Raw genomic sequence first — 20,601 nt, forward strand, 5'->3', positions numbered from 1 at the left:
GGTAGAGAGTTAGCCTTGAGCAGAAAAGCTGTAGAGACAACACCCAGGCCTTGAGTTCAATCCCCGCAACCAACTGAAAGGCAAAACAAAAACAACAACACAAAAAAATGGGAACTTGACTGTGAGGAGGAAGATAAGGCAAGGTGCGCTGGGGACAGACTAGATCAGCACAGAGGGGTGTTTTGCTACAGTGGGCTTTGCTGTGGCAGTTGTCGTCTTGCCTCCCCTGGTCTGTTGAACCTCTCCATCAAGTCACAGTTCTTCCAACATTGCATCTCCTGGAGCCATTTTCACTACAGTGTCCCCAATTCCCATGCTGTCATATGCAATGAAAGGAAATCATATACCTTCATTTCAGTTTCTAGACACATTTGCCAGGCACCTCTTTTTTTTATTTTGGCTGGATAGGTTGTTTTATATTGTTTTTCTTTCTTTTCTGGGGGTGGGCTGGGGTGGGTCTTTCTTTTTTTCTGGCTTTTGGTGGCACTGGGTTTTGAACTCAATTTCATACGTTTTAGGCAGGTGTACTTTTGCTAGGCCCTCCCTACCCCCTCCTACCTCACCCAAACCCTGGCATGTGAGATTCCCCTTTGGTAACCAACAGATGCTGCTTCAGTGAATCTAAAGTGTAATCACTGCCAGACTGATAGAGCCTTAATGCATGGCTAGCCAGCCAGCCCCTTGTCTGCCAGGCTTAAAAAAAAAAGACAGGAAGTATTCCTTGTCTTCTTAGAAGCCAGCCCGGATTCTGGCTTTGGGAAGAAATGTACAAATGGTTCTCACCAGATAGGATTGCGGCAACAATCCCAGCATTTTGGGGGAACAAATCAATTCATTATCTCAACAATGTCAAAAACTGTGCTTCCAGATTCTGGGTTGTCTGGAGGGCAGATGGGAGGAGAAGAAATAGCAGCTCTTTTCAGCCCTCTCAAGTTGCAGTGTGACAATCCCTTAGACTCACTGGCTGCTCACTTGGTCATCTGTGCTGTGTTTGGTACAAAAGGTTGCTGGCTGAATTTTGGGAGTCTCCTCAAAGGTGAAGCTGAAGAATCAAATACACTGTCACACCTCATTCATGAAGGAGGACCAGAACTCACAGGAAGTCCTGGTGAGTGTGACATTCAGGGGCACTTTTGCTGTTTTCAGGATTATTTTATCCAGCCTTAGTATATAACTCAAACTCCACCTTGAACACATGAAAAATAAGCTTGAATGTTAAGGTTTGGCAAGGAGAAGTGTGTTCAGCGCGTAGAAGTGTGAAAAAGCATGTGTCTTAATTTAAAAATGGTACCAGGGCTGTGTTTCAAACAAGCTTCTGAATGTGACCTAGGCCTTGGTTGTGGGTATATTCCTGCTAAATTAATTACTGCATATGCAGGTGCATATCAGGCCTCTTTCAATTCACTTGTCTTCTGTGTGTGATTTAAAATAGTGCTGGCACTGGTGGCTCACACTTGTCCTACCTACTCAGGAGGCCGACATCCGGGATTGCGGTCCCAGGCAGGAAAGTCCACGAGAGCCTTGTCTCCAATGAATCGTTAGAAAAAGCCAGAGGGAGAGCTTTGGCTCAAGTGGTAGAGTGCTAGCCTTCAGCACAAAAGCTTAGCACAGTACTCAGCCCTAGAATTCAAGCCCTGGGACCAGCAAAACAAAACAAATTCTCTCTCTCTCTCTCTCTCTCTCTCTCTCTCTCTCTCTCTCTCTCTCTCTATATATATATATATATATATATATATATATATATATGTATATATATGTGTATATATACACATATATATATACATATATACACACACACACACACACACACACACACACACACGTAGTGCTGATACTAAGACATCTCTTCTTGCACAGCAAGTATATTCAACAAATACACAAGTGTATCTGTGGATGCACAGTCTTAGTGAGTCTACAAAGTAAAACACAGCTATAGATTTTCTTGTAGTGGCTTATAGCCCAAGCTGGGAAAGGCAGCGCCTCCCATCTGTAGTCCTAGGCACTTTGGAGACTGAGATCTAAGGATTGTGGTCCCAGGCCTGCCCAGGCAGGAAAGTCTGTGAGATTCTTATGTATAATTAACCATCAAAAAGTCAGGAGCGGAACTGTGGCTCAAGTGATAGAGCACTAACTAGCCTTGAGTGATAAAGCTAAGGGACAGTGCCTAAGCCCTGAGTTCAAGCCTCAGTACCCTTTCCCCCCTCCCCCCCCCCACATCCCCCCCCACCGCCACACACCACACACAAAGAAAATGATATTTGTACTATGGCCAAGCCTTTGATCATGTAGTGAGGAGCCTGGAACAAGCATTTGTGAAGGGGGTTCATGATAACAGAGATGACAGAGAGGGACAAATTTCAAGAGATATATCATGGAGCAAAGTGAGTTCTTGAACACTGTGAAGAGAATAAATGACACATGCATTCACCACACTTATGGTAATTATGGAGATAACTCAGGATTTCTAAGCTAGATTTAGCTGTGCCCCAGTGTCTGTACATGACAGAACATCTTACTGTTCATAGAGCATAGAAGGCTGTCAGTCTATTTAATCAAAAATAATGAAAATTATAAACTAAGAACCTGGATGATCAAAAGAGTGTACGCGCGCACGCACGTGCACACATGTATGCATGTATGTATGTATGTATGTATGTATATGTGTATACATGTGTGTATATGTGTGTACACAAAGGAAATGTTGGTAAATGTCCTATTTGGAATTCTCCATACTATGAAATTTGTAACTGTGATGGCTTAGCTTCTCTATAGTTAAGAAAGTAATGCCTCTTGTGTGGTTTTTTACTTATTTAAAAAATATATATAATTGTATTATTAAGGCATTATCATTTCATATCAGGTAATGAGTATACTTCTGTTTGGACAGTGTCACCCTTTCTGTCTTTATAATAAATTCTTTTTCCTTATTTATGCTAAAACCGCTTCATAATCGCTAGAGCAAATTATGGGTAAATACTGAAGGGGCAGTAAGATCATCATTGTAACTAATTGATTCAGCTCACTGCAAGCAGTGCTAGAGATTGAAGGCTGAGGACTTTTCCCCTTTGCAGGAAGCCAGGAGAAAATACTTCAGGAAAATTCTAGCCCCTGTCTTAGTTTTGTTTTTCTTATCAACTAGAAGGCCTTTCCAAAGATCTGCTACTGGAGGAGACTGTAACTGGGAGTTATAGTTCCAGGCTTGAACTCAAGGCCTAGGCAACTGTCCCTGACCTTTTGTGCTCAAGGCTTGGGCTCTCTTCCACTTGAAATACAGATCCACTTCTGTTTTTCTGTGTGATTAACTGTAGGTAAGAATCTCATAGACTTTTATACCCTGACTGGCTTTGAACCTCGATCCTCAGATCTCAATCTCTTGAGTAGTTAAGATTACAGGCATAAGTCATTAGGGCCTGGCTTTAGCCTCAGTTTTTTAGTGTCAACATATCAGGTACAGGTGCTTATGTATTTTCCAGGTTTAGCTTATGGTAAGTTGCAGGGGTGTTTAAGAGACTGTCAGCAAGTCTACATTATTCTCCAGAAGCAGAAATTCTGTGAAAAATGCCACTCTGAGTAGTACTAAAATTTTGGGGCCGGGAGTTTGGCCTAGTAGTTGAGTGCTTGCCTAGCATGCACGAAGACCCGGGTTTGATTCCTCGGTACCACATACATAAAAAAAAAGCCAAAAGTGGTAGAGCTCAAGCCTTGAAGAAAGTCCAAGGACAGTGCTCAGGCCCTGAGCGCAAGCCCAGGACTGGCAAAAAAAAAAAAAAAATTATAAATTTCCTTCCCCCCTCCCCTGCACACACACACTTAAACCCACCATGTATTTATGTGAATACATTTACATGGGAAAGATGTGAAAAGCTATCATAAAACACTAACAATGGCAACAGTTGTCTATGTAATATAGTAATTTAATTTTTTTCTGATTAGGATTTTTAAAAGTTTTATGACATGGTAACCATATTATAGTTACATAATACAAATGAGGGGAAGAGCAAGTACAAGTATATAAATGGCAGGAAATGTATAAGCTCGTTAAAGAACTATGTGTTACATTCCACTATAGATGAGACAATGTCGTTAGTATTTTCCTTTTAATCCTACCAGTAATTCTAAAGACCTTTCTTTGTTCTTTTATTACTGTCATAAGGAAATAGAGGAAGATAGAAAACATGTGACTTTTCAATACCTTTTCTGATTGTCCTTTTCATATAGATTTCTCTCACCTACTACAGTAGTTCCTCAGGGTTTCTTGTTCCAGAACCTTTTTGTTGGGTACCCAGGTTTGAACTCATGGTCTTGCTCTTTTATTCTTGCTTCAGTCACTCGAGCCAAACCTCCAGCCTAGCATTTTGCTGGTGAATTGGAGATAAGATTCACAGACTTTGCTTCCTCTTAGCTGGCTTTGAACTGCAGTCCTCCACGTCTCAACCTGCTGATTTTGAGCCACTGGTTTCTTTTGGCTTATTCAGTAGAGTAACTGTCCAGCAAACACAAGGTCCCGAGTTTGAATCCTAATATTGAAATAGAAAGTGAAAAATAAAAAGCTGTGGCAAAGAGTTCACCAGAACCCTTCCCACAAGCCTACATCCTCTAACCCTCGGGTAATGGCATGACTTCATTGTATGGTAGCCACCTAAGTCCCCAGTTCACCCCTACCACATACTGGTGAGCACAGTGCTTGCCAAGACTTAGCAAAGTCATGAAGCTTCACAACTGACTTGGTTATTTTTATGTACTTATTTATTTTTGGCTGGTCCTGAGTCTTGAACTCGGGGCCTAGACATTGTCCCTGCTCTTCTTCATACTCAAGGCTGGTGCTCTACCACTTGTGCCACAGCACCATTTCTGAGTAGTATATAGGAGATAAGAGTCTCACAGACTTTCCTACCCAGGCTGGCTTTAAATCGTGATCCTCAGACCTCAGCCTTCTGAGTCACTAGGATTACAATTATGATGTGAGCCACCAGTGCCTTTTTGAGAGAGTTTTTCTCTATAGGCTAGGCTGGTCTGGCATATCAGGCATATGTCACCATGAAAAGAATTGAAAAGAATTATTCATGGCATGAGCAAACTAACCTTTTTAAGAGTTACATCCACAGCCTTGCCAGAAAGATTCTGCTTGGTTCATGAGCAGGTTTCTTTTCTTCAGAATAAAAGATGCCAGACCTTAGGACTGTTTCTCCCTGCCTTTTCCTGTCTTTCTCTGGGCTAGAGTAACTTGCCTTCCTCAAGCCATAGGTTGCTTGTGTCCGGCCACCTGGTCCCTTTGTTCTTTCTTCTGTCCTTTGGGATGCAGGCAGCCTTCTCCCTGACACAGGAACTAGGAAGCCAAGGAATGAATCCTGCACAGGTGGCTAGCTATTGTCTGCATGAGGAAGCAAGCCCAGTTCTTCCAGGACTGCCTTCTTGTCCTTACAGCTTCCAGAGAGTAAAATGATCCTTAGCTGGTGTAGGGGAGTGTCACACTCAGTCACGGGGGCAGAAAGTTCCCGAGGGAAACCTGTAAAGTAGACTTTTATACCGGGGCAAACATACTTGGTGGATTTTTTCCTGTTTTCTGTCCGCATAACCCTGAGGCTTGAAAAAGCATGACTCGATTTCTGGTGTGAGCATGTGTGGAATGGCTAGGTATCTAGAATTACCAGTGCCTGTTGGGGATGAGGGATGTGGGAATGGGGGAGAAGAGATAGAGGGAGAGGGAGAGAGAGAGAGAGAGGCAGACTTAATCTTTGACAGGATCCTTCCTTCCAGCTTATAATTTTTATTGTCATTTTGGATATTGATAATTCTAAAGTTGCTTTATTTTTTTATTATTATTTTTTAATTTTTTGTAGCTAGTTGGAGGTAAGAGTCTCATAGACTTTCCTACCTGACCTGGCTTTGAAGCTCGATCCTCAAGTCTCTTCCCTCCCTCCTTCCCTCCTTCTCTCCTTCTTCCTTTCTTTCCTTCTCTCCCCCTCCCCCAATCCATCTTCCTATTTTTCCTCCTCTTCCTCCTCCTCCTCCTCCTCCTCCTCCTCCTCCTCCTCCTCCTCCTTCTCCTCCTTCTCCTCCTCCTCCTCCTCTTTCTCCTCCTCCATTAATGCTGGAGTTTGAACTCAAGGCCTGTGCATGGTAAGTAGGTAAGTGCTTTACCATCCGGGACACATCAGAAACCCTAGAAGTTTGCATTTTTCACAGGAGTTTATGAAAACTCCCAAGGCATTTATTATATAGAAAAAAAGAAACCCAACAACAACACACACAGAGAAACCTCTTTTAAGATTTAACAACATGGTGCTTAGCCACTCCTTTCCCCCCACATCCATCCATAGGCGGCCTGACCATGAAAGTGGTGAGTCTTAAGTCATGTGTTCCTGATACGTTCCTGTGGGGAAACTGGTACGAGCAGCTGAGCCATATTCTCAAGACCTTGTGGCACGGGCTGTACTCTTGCTGGATGAAACTGTAAGATCTGAGAAGACACTAGCATTGGATAAGGGAAAGATGAGCTGTCTCTTCTCCCTGACTCTGTTCTTTCCCCCAGACTATTTACTTTCTTTTTTTACACCTTGTCCTTTTCCTTTCCCCAGACTGGAATGAGGTCATTGGGTTAGCAGTTTCCTAGTTGAGTGGCAGCTGTGTGTGACCAGCTCTCTCTCTCTCTCCCTGTGGTGTCTCAATGGTGTAGTTGCCCCCTTGCTTCTGGAATGATGGGTAGTGGGAGAGAGAAAGGGGAAGCTGCAGGACAGATGTGTACAGGTGATGGGGCGGAGGTGAAGAGCCTTTGGCGGATGGCAGTTGTTCATTAATGCTCTTGTGTGGTTCAGGATAACCAAGGTGGGGTGAAAAACCAGCCATGAAAGTCTGAAGTTGAGGGTGAGAAATGAGGGTGAGTGACCAATGAGGTTCTTTTCCTCTTTTATCCAAACTGTTACCCATAAGGATGGGTTTGTTGTTTTGTTTCCTCCCTCCCTCCTCTGCCTCGTGCCAAGACAATCTCCCTTAGTTTTTTTGCTCAAGGCTGGTGTTTTACCATTTGAGCCACAGCTCCACTTCAGCTTTTTGCTAGTTAATTGGAGATGAGAGTCTGGTGGACTTTTCCTGCCTAGGCTGACTTGGAACCTGGATCCTCGGGTCTCAGCCTCCTGAGTACCGAGGATTATAAGCCTAAGCCACCAATGCCCAGCCACAATGCTAGGACCAGATCCAGTATTCACAGAGGTTTGGTGGTTTGTAAGCTTCATTTCCAGGGTTGTCCATCTGAAGCTAGCTGTCCCTTTAAGCGACCAGAGTTGACAGTTATTTTTCAGCTTTCTCTTGATCTTCTTGTTTGAAAAATCAGAAAAATAAAAAAGTCTTCACTTTCTTACCTGGCAGGGTTGCATGCCTAAGAGTCCACCTGACCTAAAAAGGTTTCCCTCTGAACATTACCAGGGGGGATAGCTACTCCTACTGGCTGAGACACACCCTCCCCTGTTCTTTGTGCTAGAGACAGGGTCCCTGCCTTCTCGCATCTTTTAGTCAGGGTGAGACAAGGTAACGCTAAACAGGAAGTTAACAGAAATTACAAAAATAAGTAAAATGAGCATCTGAGAGGAGGCCCCCGTGGGGCCTGGGCAATGAAAGAATTCCTAGAAGTGACTCAAGACTGAGAATTGACTGGGTGAAGGCTGGGAGCTGATGAGCTGCAGAATAGCAGAGGGAACATAATCAGCATAAGCAAAGGCCCTGAGGTAGGAAGGCACATTAACCTGCTTGAGAACTGAATTATGTCATTTCTGTGCAATAATTATCTGGAAGGGGACAAAGACAGAAGCAAGAATATCAATTAGGAACGTCAAGAGATTTGCACAAAATCATGTAGCTGTTGAATGGCAGACTCAAACACAGAGCTGTACGAATGTAACCCACCCTTCATCTTAGCATTTGTTAAACATACTTAGAAATGATGCTGTATGAGCCCAGGACATATTTAAAAGATCCTTACGCGACCTGTTTTTTTCCACATGGCTTTTAGATCTTATAATTATATGATGAAAGTGTTTTCACATTAATTTAATCAGCCACAACAAGGGAGGGAAGCACTCATTTGAATGAACCCAAAGGAACTTGGAATTTGGCCAGCCTTCTACTTCAGCTTTGCCAACATGTATTTTCTTTAATTCTTCCCTTCACATTCTTGGCTGATCTGCTCAAGTCTGAGCTATGTTTTGGCGTTTTCCCCCTGTGACAGTTTAGAGACCTTTAAAGAAAATATTATGAGTTGTTTTCTCTTGATCTGGGCATTTGTGGTTGGATATTGCACACATTGTTTGTATTTCCAGAAGGAACTATTATTTATTTATTTTTTACTACTATGGAATCCTTTGTTAGAAATGAATGCAGTTGTAACTTTATCACCTTTGTTTGAATAAAAATCACTTATCAGGTTCTTTATGTACAAAGCAATTTAGATGTTTGCCACCTCTGCCTTCAAGTGGCTTAGGTGTATGCATAAGCATTTAAAGTTGATTACTTCGGTTAGATAATGATAATCACATACCTAAGTCTCACTGAGAGTTGCTTGTGCCTGATAGTCAGCTCCAAACACCTTTGATTCTTAGGACATTTTTTTTTTGTTTGTAGTGGGACTTGAACTCAGGGCCTGAGCGCTATCCCTGAGCTTTTTGCTTAAGGCTAGCGCTGTACCACTTTGAACCCCAGCTCCACTTCTGGTTTCCTGGTGCTTGATTGGGGATAAGAGTCTCATTGACTTTTTTGCCTGGGCTGGTTTTGAACCATGATCCTCAGATCTCAAGCCTTCCGAACAGCTAGGATTACAGGCATGAGCCACCTGCATGCCTGACTGAGGACTTTTCAATAATGAAGTTCATATTAGAATGGTTTCTGTATGTGTTTACGTTGCATACTGTGAAAAACCTGCTAGTAAATAGTAAGATAGGGAGACACTGGTGGTGAGGAATGCTAAGGAAAGAAGATGAGCCAGTAGCTTTTCCTCACGCACCCACACCCACAACCCAGAGCAGAATGGGATCTGATTACACCAGATCCTGAGTGTCCAAGGACTTACAAGGTAACCATTGCCACTCTGGGTAGATGCAGATACATCTGTCTCCTCATCAAGGTGGCTGGGGAGACAGATGTGCACAGTACAGATCTCATTCACTGTGTGCTGTAAAAGAATGAAACTCACTTCAGGATTCAGATAGCAGGACCCAAAGCATGGTAGTTCTCCCATTGCCCCTCCCCCCTCTCTCCCTCCTCCCACAGTAACTTACTGATGGGAAGGTTCATAGTTGGCTGGAATTAAATCACAGAGGCTGACTTAGTGGGGCCTTATGGAATCCATCAGATTTTGATGTGTCCAGGCTTGCACTGGAATATGAACTACTCCGTGCACATGTGGATTTAAAAAAATGTGTTTCTCACCATGCAATTAGGGAGAAAATTCTTTGAAATGTGAAAATCATCTCCTTTCATGGTGATGGAGATGCTGACAGTCCCTGCTACATAGAAATGAAACAAAACAACTCTTAATCTTTCTGATGTTACAATAACAACATCATTAACGTGCATGTACACAAGCATCGCAGGCAGATGCTCCAAGTAATCATTAAGCTTTTTTTCAGAGCTATACTTAAGACAACCACTTTTTAACTTACACAACTTTAATTAAAATATTACTGCAACGTCCATGGGAGTGTCAAGTTGCAACTCTTGAGTTTTTTCTTTTCTTTCTCTCTAGATTCTGTTTGGGTTTTGCTGGGGGAGAAGACAAAAGGAATACGACAGAATACAAACTCATTTTCAAAAATGGTGTTTTAGAGAGGAGGGAAATTCTGGAACTATTTCTGATAATAAGCTTCCAAAAGTTATGCACTGGGGCTGAAGGTGTGACGTGGTGATGCACCGCCTGCCTAGCTGGTGTAAGGCCCTGGGTGAGGGCAGATAGGGAGGAAGGAGAAAGAGGGAGGAGAGAGCAAACTTTGAAGAGTCATTAATTTGAAAATAACTTTATTAAATAAGAAATTTGAATACTTCTCCCTCACAGAGTCCCTGTCTGTCTGTCTGTCTGTCTGTCTATCTGTCTGTCTGTCTGTCTCAGTCAGGGGACTGTGGATTGAATCTTTGTTTCTAGAGGCAGCCAAGCTTTTAAAGTCTCAGTGCTGTCAGTTACTAAATTATGACCTTAATTGCTGTTTACAGAATTATGACTGGGTGATAGTTAACTGTGACACCTCAGTTTGCACATCTGTATACTAGGTGTAATCCCTATAACCTCTTCATGAGCTTGTGAAGAGTCTGGCTTAGTAATTGGTATGGTTAGACATCATTCTAAATTGTGTGCCCCTGCTTATTTTCTTTTATCAATGTGACTCCAAGGCAGAGAGACAGATAGGAAGCAGTGAGATAGTTGTATCATTGTAATTGACCTAATATGGTATTACAGGGCATCATAATTTGGTCTCTGGTGAAATGAGATACTGACCTTTCCCTAAGATCATATCAGACTTATAGCACAGTGTCTACAAGATACTCAGAAAAACTTGGGTTTAGGCAATGAACTAAGTTGGGTACCATGATCTGTTGACTCCAAAGCCTCCCCCTCCCCCCCAGTCATGGGGCTTGAACCCAGAACCTGCCCACTGTCCTGAACTCCTTTGCTTAAGGCTAGTATTCTACCACTTGGACTACAGTGCCACTTAGGGTTTTCTGGTGGTTAACTGGAGATAGGACTCTTGTGGACTTTCTTGCATAGATCGGCTTGGAACTGTAGTCCTCAGAGCTCAGCCTCCTGAGTAGCTAGGATTTCAGGTATGAGCCACAGTGCCCTGAACGTTCCCTTTCCTGACCACTGCTTTCATCACCCCAATGGGCAGATGTGACTTCTTCCATCTAGCCAGCCTCTATCCTTTTAAATTAGTTCTAGGGGCTGGGAACATAGCCCAATGACAGAGTGCTCACCTAGCATGCATGAAGCCCTGGGTTTGATTCCTTGGTACCACATACATAGAAAAAGCTGAAAGCAGTGCTGTGGCTCTCAAGTGGCAGAGGGCTAGCCTTTCGCAAAAAATGTCCAAACCCTAAGTTCAAGCCCTGGGACTGACCAAAAAAAAAAAAAAAAAAAAAAAAAAAGAGTTAAATTAATTCTATCTGATCTCCAAATCAAGTCCTCATCTCTTTTGGTGAGTTCTGGCTTTTGCTTTTCATCAGAATGTTGATTCCCTCCCCCCTCCCCCCAGCCCTGCTTTGGCCAGTTCTTTAATATTCTGGTTGAATGAGCCACTCTGTTTTACAAACTCAGAGCTCAGTCCTCCAAATTCATCACAAACACAGCCTCCACTCCTGAGGTGCCGCCTGGGGACTTCATTTGGATTCTCATTTGGATAAACCAATTGTAACAATACTTTGGAGAAAACAAAAGCTTGAATATGGATTTAGTTCTTTTTTCCTTTTTCTTTTCAGTCATGGGGCTTAAACTCGGGGCTTGGGTGCTGTCCCTGAGCTCTTCAGCTCCAGGCTAGTGCTCTACCCCTTTGAGCCATAGCACCACTTCTGGTTTTCTGGTGGTTATTTGGAGGTAAGAGTCTCTCAGACTTTTTTTGCTTAGGCTGGCTTTGAACCATGAACCTCAGATCTCAGCCTCCTGAGTAGCTAGGATTACAGGTATGAGCCACTGATGCCCGGCATGAATTTAGTTCTTGATACTAAGAAATTACAAGTTACGTTAGCTTTGTTAAGGGTACCATGGCTATGCTAAAGATTTCCATCAGTTACAAATACATATGAGAGATTTAAAAATTTTTAAGTAATTCTATTGTTATGATTAAGCTGTTGTATCTGCTAGGTCGGGTAAGGAATGCATTTCTTTTTTTGGACAGTCACCCCTTCTTTCATGTTCTCCATTTCCCCTTCCTATCCCTGCCCACAAGTTACGCAGGTCATTTTCTATATCATGTAAAGTGAGCCCTGTGGTTGAATTTGTTCACCCTTCCTCCTTTTCTGCACCTCCTTTTTTCTTTGTCTGGAGGTGAGGCTTGAACGAAGGGCTTAGGTGTTGGCCCTGAGCTATTTTTGCTCAAGGGTAGGGCTCAGTGACTGAGCCACAGTCCCACTTTCCAGCTTTTTTTATTGTTTGTTTTTTCTTAGGTGGCTAATTAGAGACAAGAGTCTCACAGACTTTCCTGCCTGGGCTGGCCTCAAACCATAACCCTGTCCAGCCACCTGAGTAGGAATGTAGGCCTGAGCCGCTCAGTGCCGCCCATGCCGCTTTCCCCCACTAAAAGAAGAAAACACAAAGGCAAAACAAACAAGACCACCCTCAAAAACAACCACCATAACAAGAACAAAAAGACATGCTTCTGTGTCCTGAAGCACACCTTTTCTCCCGCTGCCTCAGTGGGGCAGTACTCTGAAGACCAGAGACAATCATACTGTTGCGCTCTGCCTGGGCCTGCTGCCTCCACAGCCCTGTTTTCAAACATGGCCTACTTTTTAAGAGAGCAAAAGCAGGGAGGTAAATGGAGTAGAAACTGCCTGGCTGGAAATCCTTGAAAGGTTGTTCAGGGAGAGCAAATTCATTCACAGGTTCAGGGGCAGAATTTGGATGGAGTAAGTAGAGCCTGCTTTTCTTCTCCTCCATTCATCTGTGTTTCACCATAGAATCCTATATGGTGTGTGTGTGTGTGTGTGTGTGTGTGTGTGTATTTGTTTTATTTGGTTTTTTTTTTGGCCTTTCCTGGGCCTAAACTCAGGGCCTGAGCACTGTCCCTGAGCTTCTTTGGCTACCACTCTACCACTTGAGCCACAACAGCACTTCTAGTTTTCTAGTGATTAAATGAAGATGAGTCTCATGGGCTTTAGTGCCTGGGCAGGCTTTGAACCTCAATCCCCAGATCTCAGCCTCCTGAGAACCTAGGATTACAGGCATGAGCCACTGCCCCTTCATATATTTTTATGTCAAAGATCCAACTTCCATATATGAAAGAAAATGAATACGTTGGTCTCACTGAGCCTGACTTAACAGAGTTTTGTTTTATTTTTAATTCAGGTCTGTCCATTTCTCTGTGAATAACACTATCCTTCTGCTGAACAAGCCATCAATTGCATTTCTGTATACTGCCAGAATGGAGTGAGCTTTGCCTCTGGGGAGGGTGGGAAGAGGCCAAAGCTGCTGAGGTTCAAGCTGGTTTTTCATTGTTTGATCCACATGATGGATTGCAAGCTCAACTTGAGGGGGCTGGAGGTGTGGGTTCTCATCCACTCACTGTCCAGTTCCTGGGCACTAGGAATCTTGCTTTTCCCTTTTCTGTTTTGTTCCCCACAGTTGTCAAGAGTTTATTTAGTAGCAAGAAAGTAAAGGCCACTCTGGAGAATGAGCAGTTGGATGGAAGATCAGTGGTCATCAGACACTGGGCTGTTTTGTATTGTTTCACCCCAACTTTTCCTCCTTCCTTTTGGAAGTTTTGTCAGATGGTGATTTGTGTGTTTGAAACAGGTCAGACATTCCCCTGCAAGATAGCCACAGGATGGTGGCCTGGGTTAAGGCAGGGGACAAGCTGGCCTGAACCAGTTGGCTGATGTTTTCCTTCTTTTCCCACCTCTAGGTTTTCCCTCACTGCTGTTGGGACAAGGTGTGGGGGGAGTGGTGAGGAGGAGGCAGAGAGTCCATGAGCCTTGCTTCTTTAATGTACCAGTGATCAGTTATCATACTTCTCAGGAGAGTTACTATGAGAGGTACATGGAGTATTATATAGAAAAGTACTTTATAAATGTGTGAAGCATTGTAATTATTCATTGCCATTGTCAGGGAATGAAACTTTTAAATCTCTCTAATGGGTTAAGGAGTGAGTAAGCTTCATCAAGCACTTGAGTCTGGTCACGTGCTGGTAGCTCACATTTGTAGTCCTAGTTACTCCAGAGGCTGAGATCTCAGGATCAGGGTTTGAAGCCAGCCCAGGCAAGAAAGTCTGTGAGACTCTTATCACTAACTCAAAGGGGTGGGGGGGGAAGATCTGGAATTAGAGTTGTGGCTTATGTTGTAGAACACCAGCCTTGAACAGGAGCTCAGGGACAGCACCCAGGCCATGAGTTCAAGCTCCAGGACAAACACAGAAGAAAAGAAAGAAAAAGGAGTTCAGTCTGGCTGGGAGCTGGTGGCCCATGTCTCTAATCCTGGTTACACAGAAGGCTGATAGCTGAGGATCACAGTTTGAAGCGAGCCTAGACAAGAAAGTCCATGAGGACTGTTATTTCTAATTAACCACCAAAAACTCAGACATGGATTTGTAATTCAAGTGGTAGAAAGCCAACCTGGAGCATAAAAAGCTGGTGGACAGTGCTCAAGCCCTGAGTTCAAGTCCTAGTACTGGCAATAAAAACAAAATTTGAGTCTGATTTTCTTGATCCTAGTCATTTTGCTGCTTGAAATTCACCCAATATTTGTTGAATGCAAGAAAAAGTGGCATATGGCCTGAATTTACATGGGACAATGAAAAAAATCGCATTTTCCTCTCGAAAGCATGCACTGGACATCTTTGAGAAGTCCTGCTGTGTGTATCCTGTATGTGGAGATACTGAGATCCACGAGTATCCAATCACTGATTGCTAAGTGCTGCTAGATACAGTGACTTCTAATTGTTTACCAAGTGCTTTTTGTTTAAGAGAAAAGATGGGAACCCAACAACTATCTTTTGTAAAATTACATAAAGCAAATGGATGAATTATTATATCAAACTCTGTTTTCACTCACCTACTCTCATAGGAAATAATTTGATTTTATATATCACTCTCATCAAAGTCTCTGTGGCTAGGAAAGAAATTGTTTTCCACATTCCTAATGTAGCAGCTTGTGTGCATTTCTGTGCTTTGTGTCTGGCCTTACACTGTTGAGGATTCCATTTACTGAGAACTCTGAATTTCCTTGTGTCATTGGAGTGCAACTCCCATGTCAGTCTTCTGCACTAAACTTAAGAATAAGCCATGCTCAAACAACAACAACAACAACAAAAAATGCTGTTTTGTCTCTGCTGGGATTTCTGTCATGGTAGCCATGATAGAAAAGAGAAGCCTATGAATAAACATCCTAAGTATCTTGCATTTTTTAAAAACAAATACCCATTTAGTTTAGGATTGCATAGTTTTATTTGATGTATTTTGAAATAAAAGCTAGGACCCATTGTTTTTTATTCTTGAGCTTTGGGTGGAGGCATCAATGAAATTGAATCTAGAATTGTATGCATGTTCAGGGAGAAGTTCAATTAAGAAATAAAAAAGAGGAGTTGGGCACCCTGGCTCATACCTGTAATCCTAGCTGCTCAGGATCAAGGTCCAAAGCCAGCCTATGCACAGAAGACCTCCAGACTCTTATCTCTAATTAATCACTAGAAAAGGGGAAATGGAGCTGTGGCTCCAGGGGTAGGGCCGTAGTCTTGAGCTCAAGAGTTTAAGGACAGCACCCAGGCCCAGAGTTCAAGCCTCATGACCCACAAAAAATAAAATAAAAAAGAGGGGTTGGGGGCTTAGCCCAGTGGAAGAGTACTCTCCCAGCAAGTACAAAGCCCTGAGTTTAGTCCTCAGTTCTGCAGAAGAAATAAAGAAGAAATTAGAATCACAAATTGACCTCTGGTTCAAATTGTGTAGGCGCCACTGGCCCAGAAAATTTCTTCCAGTAATTTGTCTGATACATGGTAACCTTGTGACTAGAAAATGATACAGAATGCCTATATTATATCAGTACCATGGCTGCTGAAAGAAATATTGGTTAGCGTTCAGTAAAGGGAATCAGAGGGTACCCCTTGTTCCTGTCTGAAACACATTACGGCCTCTCAGCTCGTAGAGGTCTATGTGCTTGGCTCTATCCATCCCTTGACAGGTATCCTGACCTCTCAACTCAGCCTTCCAGTATAATAGAGGCTGCTCTTTCCATGTCAAAATAGATGTCTGCCAGCTTCATTGATTATACATTCCCGATCAAACCAAACATACAGAGCTCATATTCTCAAAGACATTTGTTGTTGTTGTTGTTGGTTGTGGGGCTTGAACTTGGCCTAGGCACGGTTCCTGGGTTCGCTTGTTCCAGGCTAGACTACCACTTGGAGCCCCAGCACCACTTCTGGTTTTCTGGTGGTTAACTGGAGATAAGAGTCTTACAGGCTTTCCTACTCAAACTGGCTTTGAACCACATCCTCAGATCTCAGCCTCCTGAATAGCTAGGATTACAGGTAGGGGCCATCAGCAGCTGGCTTTGAAGTACCTATACTTGTCTATGTGGAGGAGATACTGATGGTTTTATGCCAAGAAAACATAATTGCAGTGTTAAAAGGACAGAAAGCAATATTGGTTTCATATGAATACTAGTGACTATCTCGACAGAAATCTGTATCTCCCTTTCTGTTCACTTCTAATTTTGGCCTCAGGATCCGAGCTTGGGCTCTTGGTGTTTCTCGTCTCTCTTCTAACCCTCTTTCCTGTAGGTACCACCATCAGTAACTGCCGAGTCTCATGATTCTCCCAAATTCTTGAAAGTCTCATTTACTCAGTTTCCATGTCCATTCTGCAAAGGTTGGACTTTGTAGAGGAAAAGTCGACCATAATCCAAGTTTGAAAGTTCTGCTTTGCATTCTTGAGTAGGTTTTTTTTTTTTGGCAGGGGTGGGGGGGATGATACTGGTTCTGGGGCTTGAACTTAGGGCCTAGGTGTTCTTCATGGGCTTTTGTGCTCAAGGCTGGAAATCTACCACTTGAGCCACATGAGCCCCACTTGTGGACTTTTTTTGGTAGTTAATTGCAGATAAGAATCTCATAGACTTTCTTGTAAAGGCTGGCTTCAAACCATGATCTCAGCCTTCTGGGTAGCCAGTATTACAGACAGATGTGCCTGGCAGCCTTTTTTTTTTTTTTTTTTTAAAGCTGCATTTCTTCCCATCCCTTCTTCATGGATTTCTGGTGTGGTACAGGGTTAGAGTGTTTTAGCCATTTGGAGAGAAGCCTGCACTTGTCAAGATTCAGACTTTTCCAACTGAAGTACATTCTTGATGGCTAAAGGTTGCAGACTTTTTTGGGGGGAGGGGGACTCATGGGGATTGAACTCAGCCTGGACACTGTCCCTAAGCTCTTCAGCTCAAGGCTTCTGCCCTACCCCTGGGCCTGGGCATTGTCCCTGAGCTGTTCAGCTTAAGGACTGCCTTACCCTTGAGCCACAGCCCCACTTCCTGTTTTCTAGTGATTAATTGCCGATAAGAGTCTCAGGTCCTTTTTTTTTTTAATAATTTTTTATTGTAATTAATAAAAGGGTTACATGATATTTGCCAGATAGAAGGTGCATTAATTCACATACATTGATACCCTTTCACATGTCTTGGTACCCATCACCCTCCCCCCTACCCACCCCCCACCCCCCCCTCCGTATTGGTTTTCCCCCCTTCCCTATCAAATTTCAAATAACCAAATACAAATAAATTCAATATATCAGATAACAAAGTGAGATACTGTAACAATATGAGATACCCAAGAGACAGCAAAGGAGATGAAAGATAACATAGTACATTAAGGACAACAATCATTCATTATATGGCTTTTGTTTCAGTATCCTGGAGGTCCTTTCAATTAGCTTCGTACTATATGGCCTTATATATCAAGGTTTTGCTCTATTGCAAATCTCTGCTAGTAGAGCCCAAGGTTTCTACTGGTTATGACAAATGTGTATGAGTGAAGTAAGCCAGTCTCAGGTCCTTTTATGACCAGGCTGTCTTTGAACCTATCCTCAGCTTCCTGAGTAGCTAAGATTACAGGCGTGAGCTACCACACCTGGCTCTTTAGCAGTATTCTTATTAGAAAATAGAATGTCCTTAACATGCCAGTATAGGAAGCCTTGTCTGGCTTTCCTGCAGTGCCATTGCTGTGACAAAGTCTTGCTGTCAGGCTGCGCAGTTGCACGGAAGACCCATCTGGCTGGACAGCCAGTGAATAATTTGGAAAGAGCAAATCACTGCTTTCCTGGAGGGCTAAGGTGAGGCTTAGACCCTGCCTCTGGGGGGCTTTTACCAGAAAGCTAATCTCTCACAGGGTCTTTCATCATCATAAAAGGCAGAAACAATTTTTTTAATGGTGTTGATAAAATCTGGTGCATCCTGTTTAATACTATTTATTATGGAAATTGAGCATTTGAGACCTTTCCCTTTTGAAACCACCTGCCACAATGAACTTTCTTTAATTGGTGTATATACTAAGTATTTGAAAAGTGGTGCTTTTGTATCTTTTTACGGTATTTATGTTAGTGACTAAATTATGGTTGCTTTTTTAAATGTGAATTTAACAAGTTATTTAAGGCCCTTTGGTTTGGTTCTTTGTAAAGCTTCATAATATTTGTGTTTGTGTGAGTGGGAATAGTTACTTGAACTCACAACCTGAGAGTTGTCCCTTAGCTTTTTCACTCAAGGGTGATCCTCTACCCTTTAAGCACAGCTCTGTTTTCAGCTTTTTAATGGTTAGTTGGAAATAGAAGTCTCACAGACTTTCCTGCCTGAGCTGGCTTTGAACCTCAATCCTCAGATCTCAGCCTCCTGAGTAGATAGGATTACGGGTATGAGCCCACCATTGCCAGGCATGCATAGTAATTTATAAAGTTTCTGACTTTTAAATAGAAAACTAGGGAGGGGATGAGTATATTTATTTCTAAATGTATGGGAGTTTCTTGTTCTTTTTTTTTTTTCAAAATAAAAGCTATTTCTTGACTGTGTATTAGTAGAGACAGAAAGAGGGATCAGAAGTTACAAAAATAAAGTCGAGCATGGTAGCACATGTCTGTAATTTCTACATTCAGGAGTCTGACATAGGAGGATCTCAAATTGAAGGCCAGCCTGAGCTACATACCTGGACAACAAGGCAACTTAAGGAATATTTTTCAGGGTCATTAACTATTCCCAAGAACCCATGATTCTCAGAGGAAACCTGGCAAGAAGAATGGAAAAGCAGAGTCAGGTGCCCTTGGTTCGTGCCTCTAATTTTAGCTACTCAGGAAGCTGAGATTTAGGATTACAGTTCAAAGCTAGCCTAGGCAGGAAAGTCTGCAAGACTCCCCTATCCAAAAAGCTGGGAATAGAGCTATAGCTCAACTGATAGATAGCCTTGAGCAGCAAAAGCTCAAGGATAGCACCTAGGCACTGAGTTCAAACCCTTAGGACACACACACCCTAACCCCCATTCCCCATCCCCCAAAAGAAGTTGAACGACTCTTGACTCCATCCTCACCTTTCTGCAGACCAGCTCTGTCTGCTGTGTAGAACCCAACCAGATCCACCTGCCTCCGGAGACTGCCTGTCCTCTCCTCACCCCTCAGAAATGCATCATGCCTAGCCTGGCTCTGCTGCCTTTGTCCCTTGCTCCTTGACTGGTTGGGAGGTGGAATAGTGAGCCTGCCTTTGACACTGTGGCATAGTCAAAAGATTCCCAAAGAGAGTCTAGCTTGCATGGAAAAGCCACACGCATTCCTTATTCACATTTAACCAGCACGGTTTCTGTGGCTTATTCTTTACCCCACACTCAAGGGGAGTGGTCATCTTTGGTGCCAAGCAAATCTGGGTGTTAGAGCTGAAGAAGCTCAGGCCAGACAGTGAATCAGAACCATGGATTGTGACTCCACCCTATGAGGCCTTGTGACTGTCAACACCTGCTGCCTTTAGTGATGCCTGCCTTTTGTCAGCATCGCTTTAAACAGCCAGAGTGCTTGGGGGAAATGCTGACACGGTGTAGAAACCTCATCAGCAATCTTGGTGTCTTTTCTTTCTTTCTTTTTTTTTGGGGGGGGGCGGGGTTGGTTGTCAGGCTTGAACTCAAGGCTAGGCACTGTTCTTGAGCTCTTTTGTGCAAGGCTAGCTCTCTAACTCTTTGAGCCACAGTACTACTTGGGTTTCCTGGTGGCTCATTGGAGATAAGAATCTATTGGACTTTTCCTGCCTGGGCTGGCAGTGAACCATGATACTCTTCAGATCTCAGCTCCATGACATGAGCCCCAGTGCCTGGCGCTCAGTGTCCTTTATTCTGCCTGTTAGGATGACTCACAGATGGACAACCAGTGACATGGACCCAAGAAACATGTGTAGGGATCTAGGTATTAGATTTCTTCCCTTCATTTTTCAGAATCGACTTACCTTCTACTTCCCTGATAGCAGAAGGTTGCCCTTGGCTATTATTGAGCCTTCTTTCCCACACTAGCTGGATGCCAGGCCTTACTGCATGCTGTGATGTCAGGAAGGCCTCTTGGATCCAGTGCTCAACTGCTCTTTACCTCTTCTGGGTCCTGTTTGAGGCAGGGAAGAAGGGACTCTGTCTCATGCAGGACTTCACGCTCAGCACATAGCCGTTTTCCTGGAACACCTGTACACATGGGGTGCAGCTAGAGAGGAGGGCCAGCTGGCCTCTGATGCTCTCACGCCAATCTTATTCTCTTCCAAGCTTGTCTTCTACCTGGAGGATGTCTGCTCAACTCTCAATGCTTTTTCTCCTTGGGGAAGCTCACCATAGATTCCCTGAAAGAAGGAAGCTCATGTGAATGAGGGAAGCTGAGAGAGAGAAGCATTCTGTCACAAAATCAGTCACTATCTAAGTGTGGCTG

This window comes from Megascapheus bottae, chromosome 3 (assembly GCF_031878675.1).
Source record: "Megascapheus bottae isolate mThoBot1 chromosome 3, mThoBot2.hap1, whole genome shotgun sequence".
NCBI lineage: Eukaryota > Metazoa > Chordata > Mammalia > Rodentia > Geomyidae > Megascapheus > Megascapheus bottae.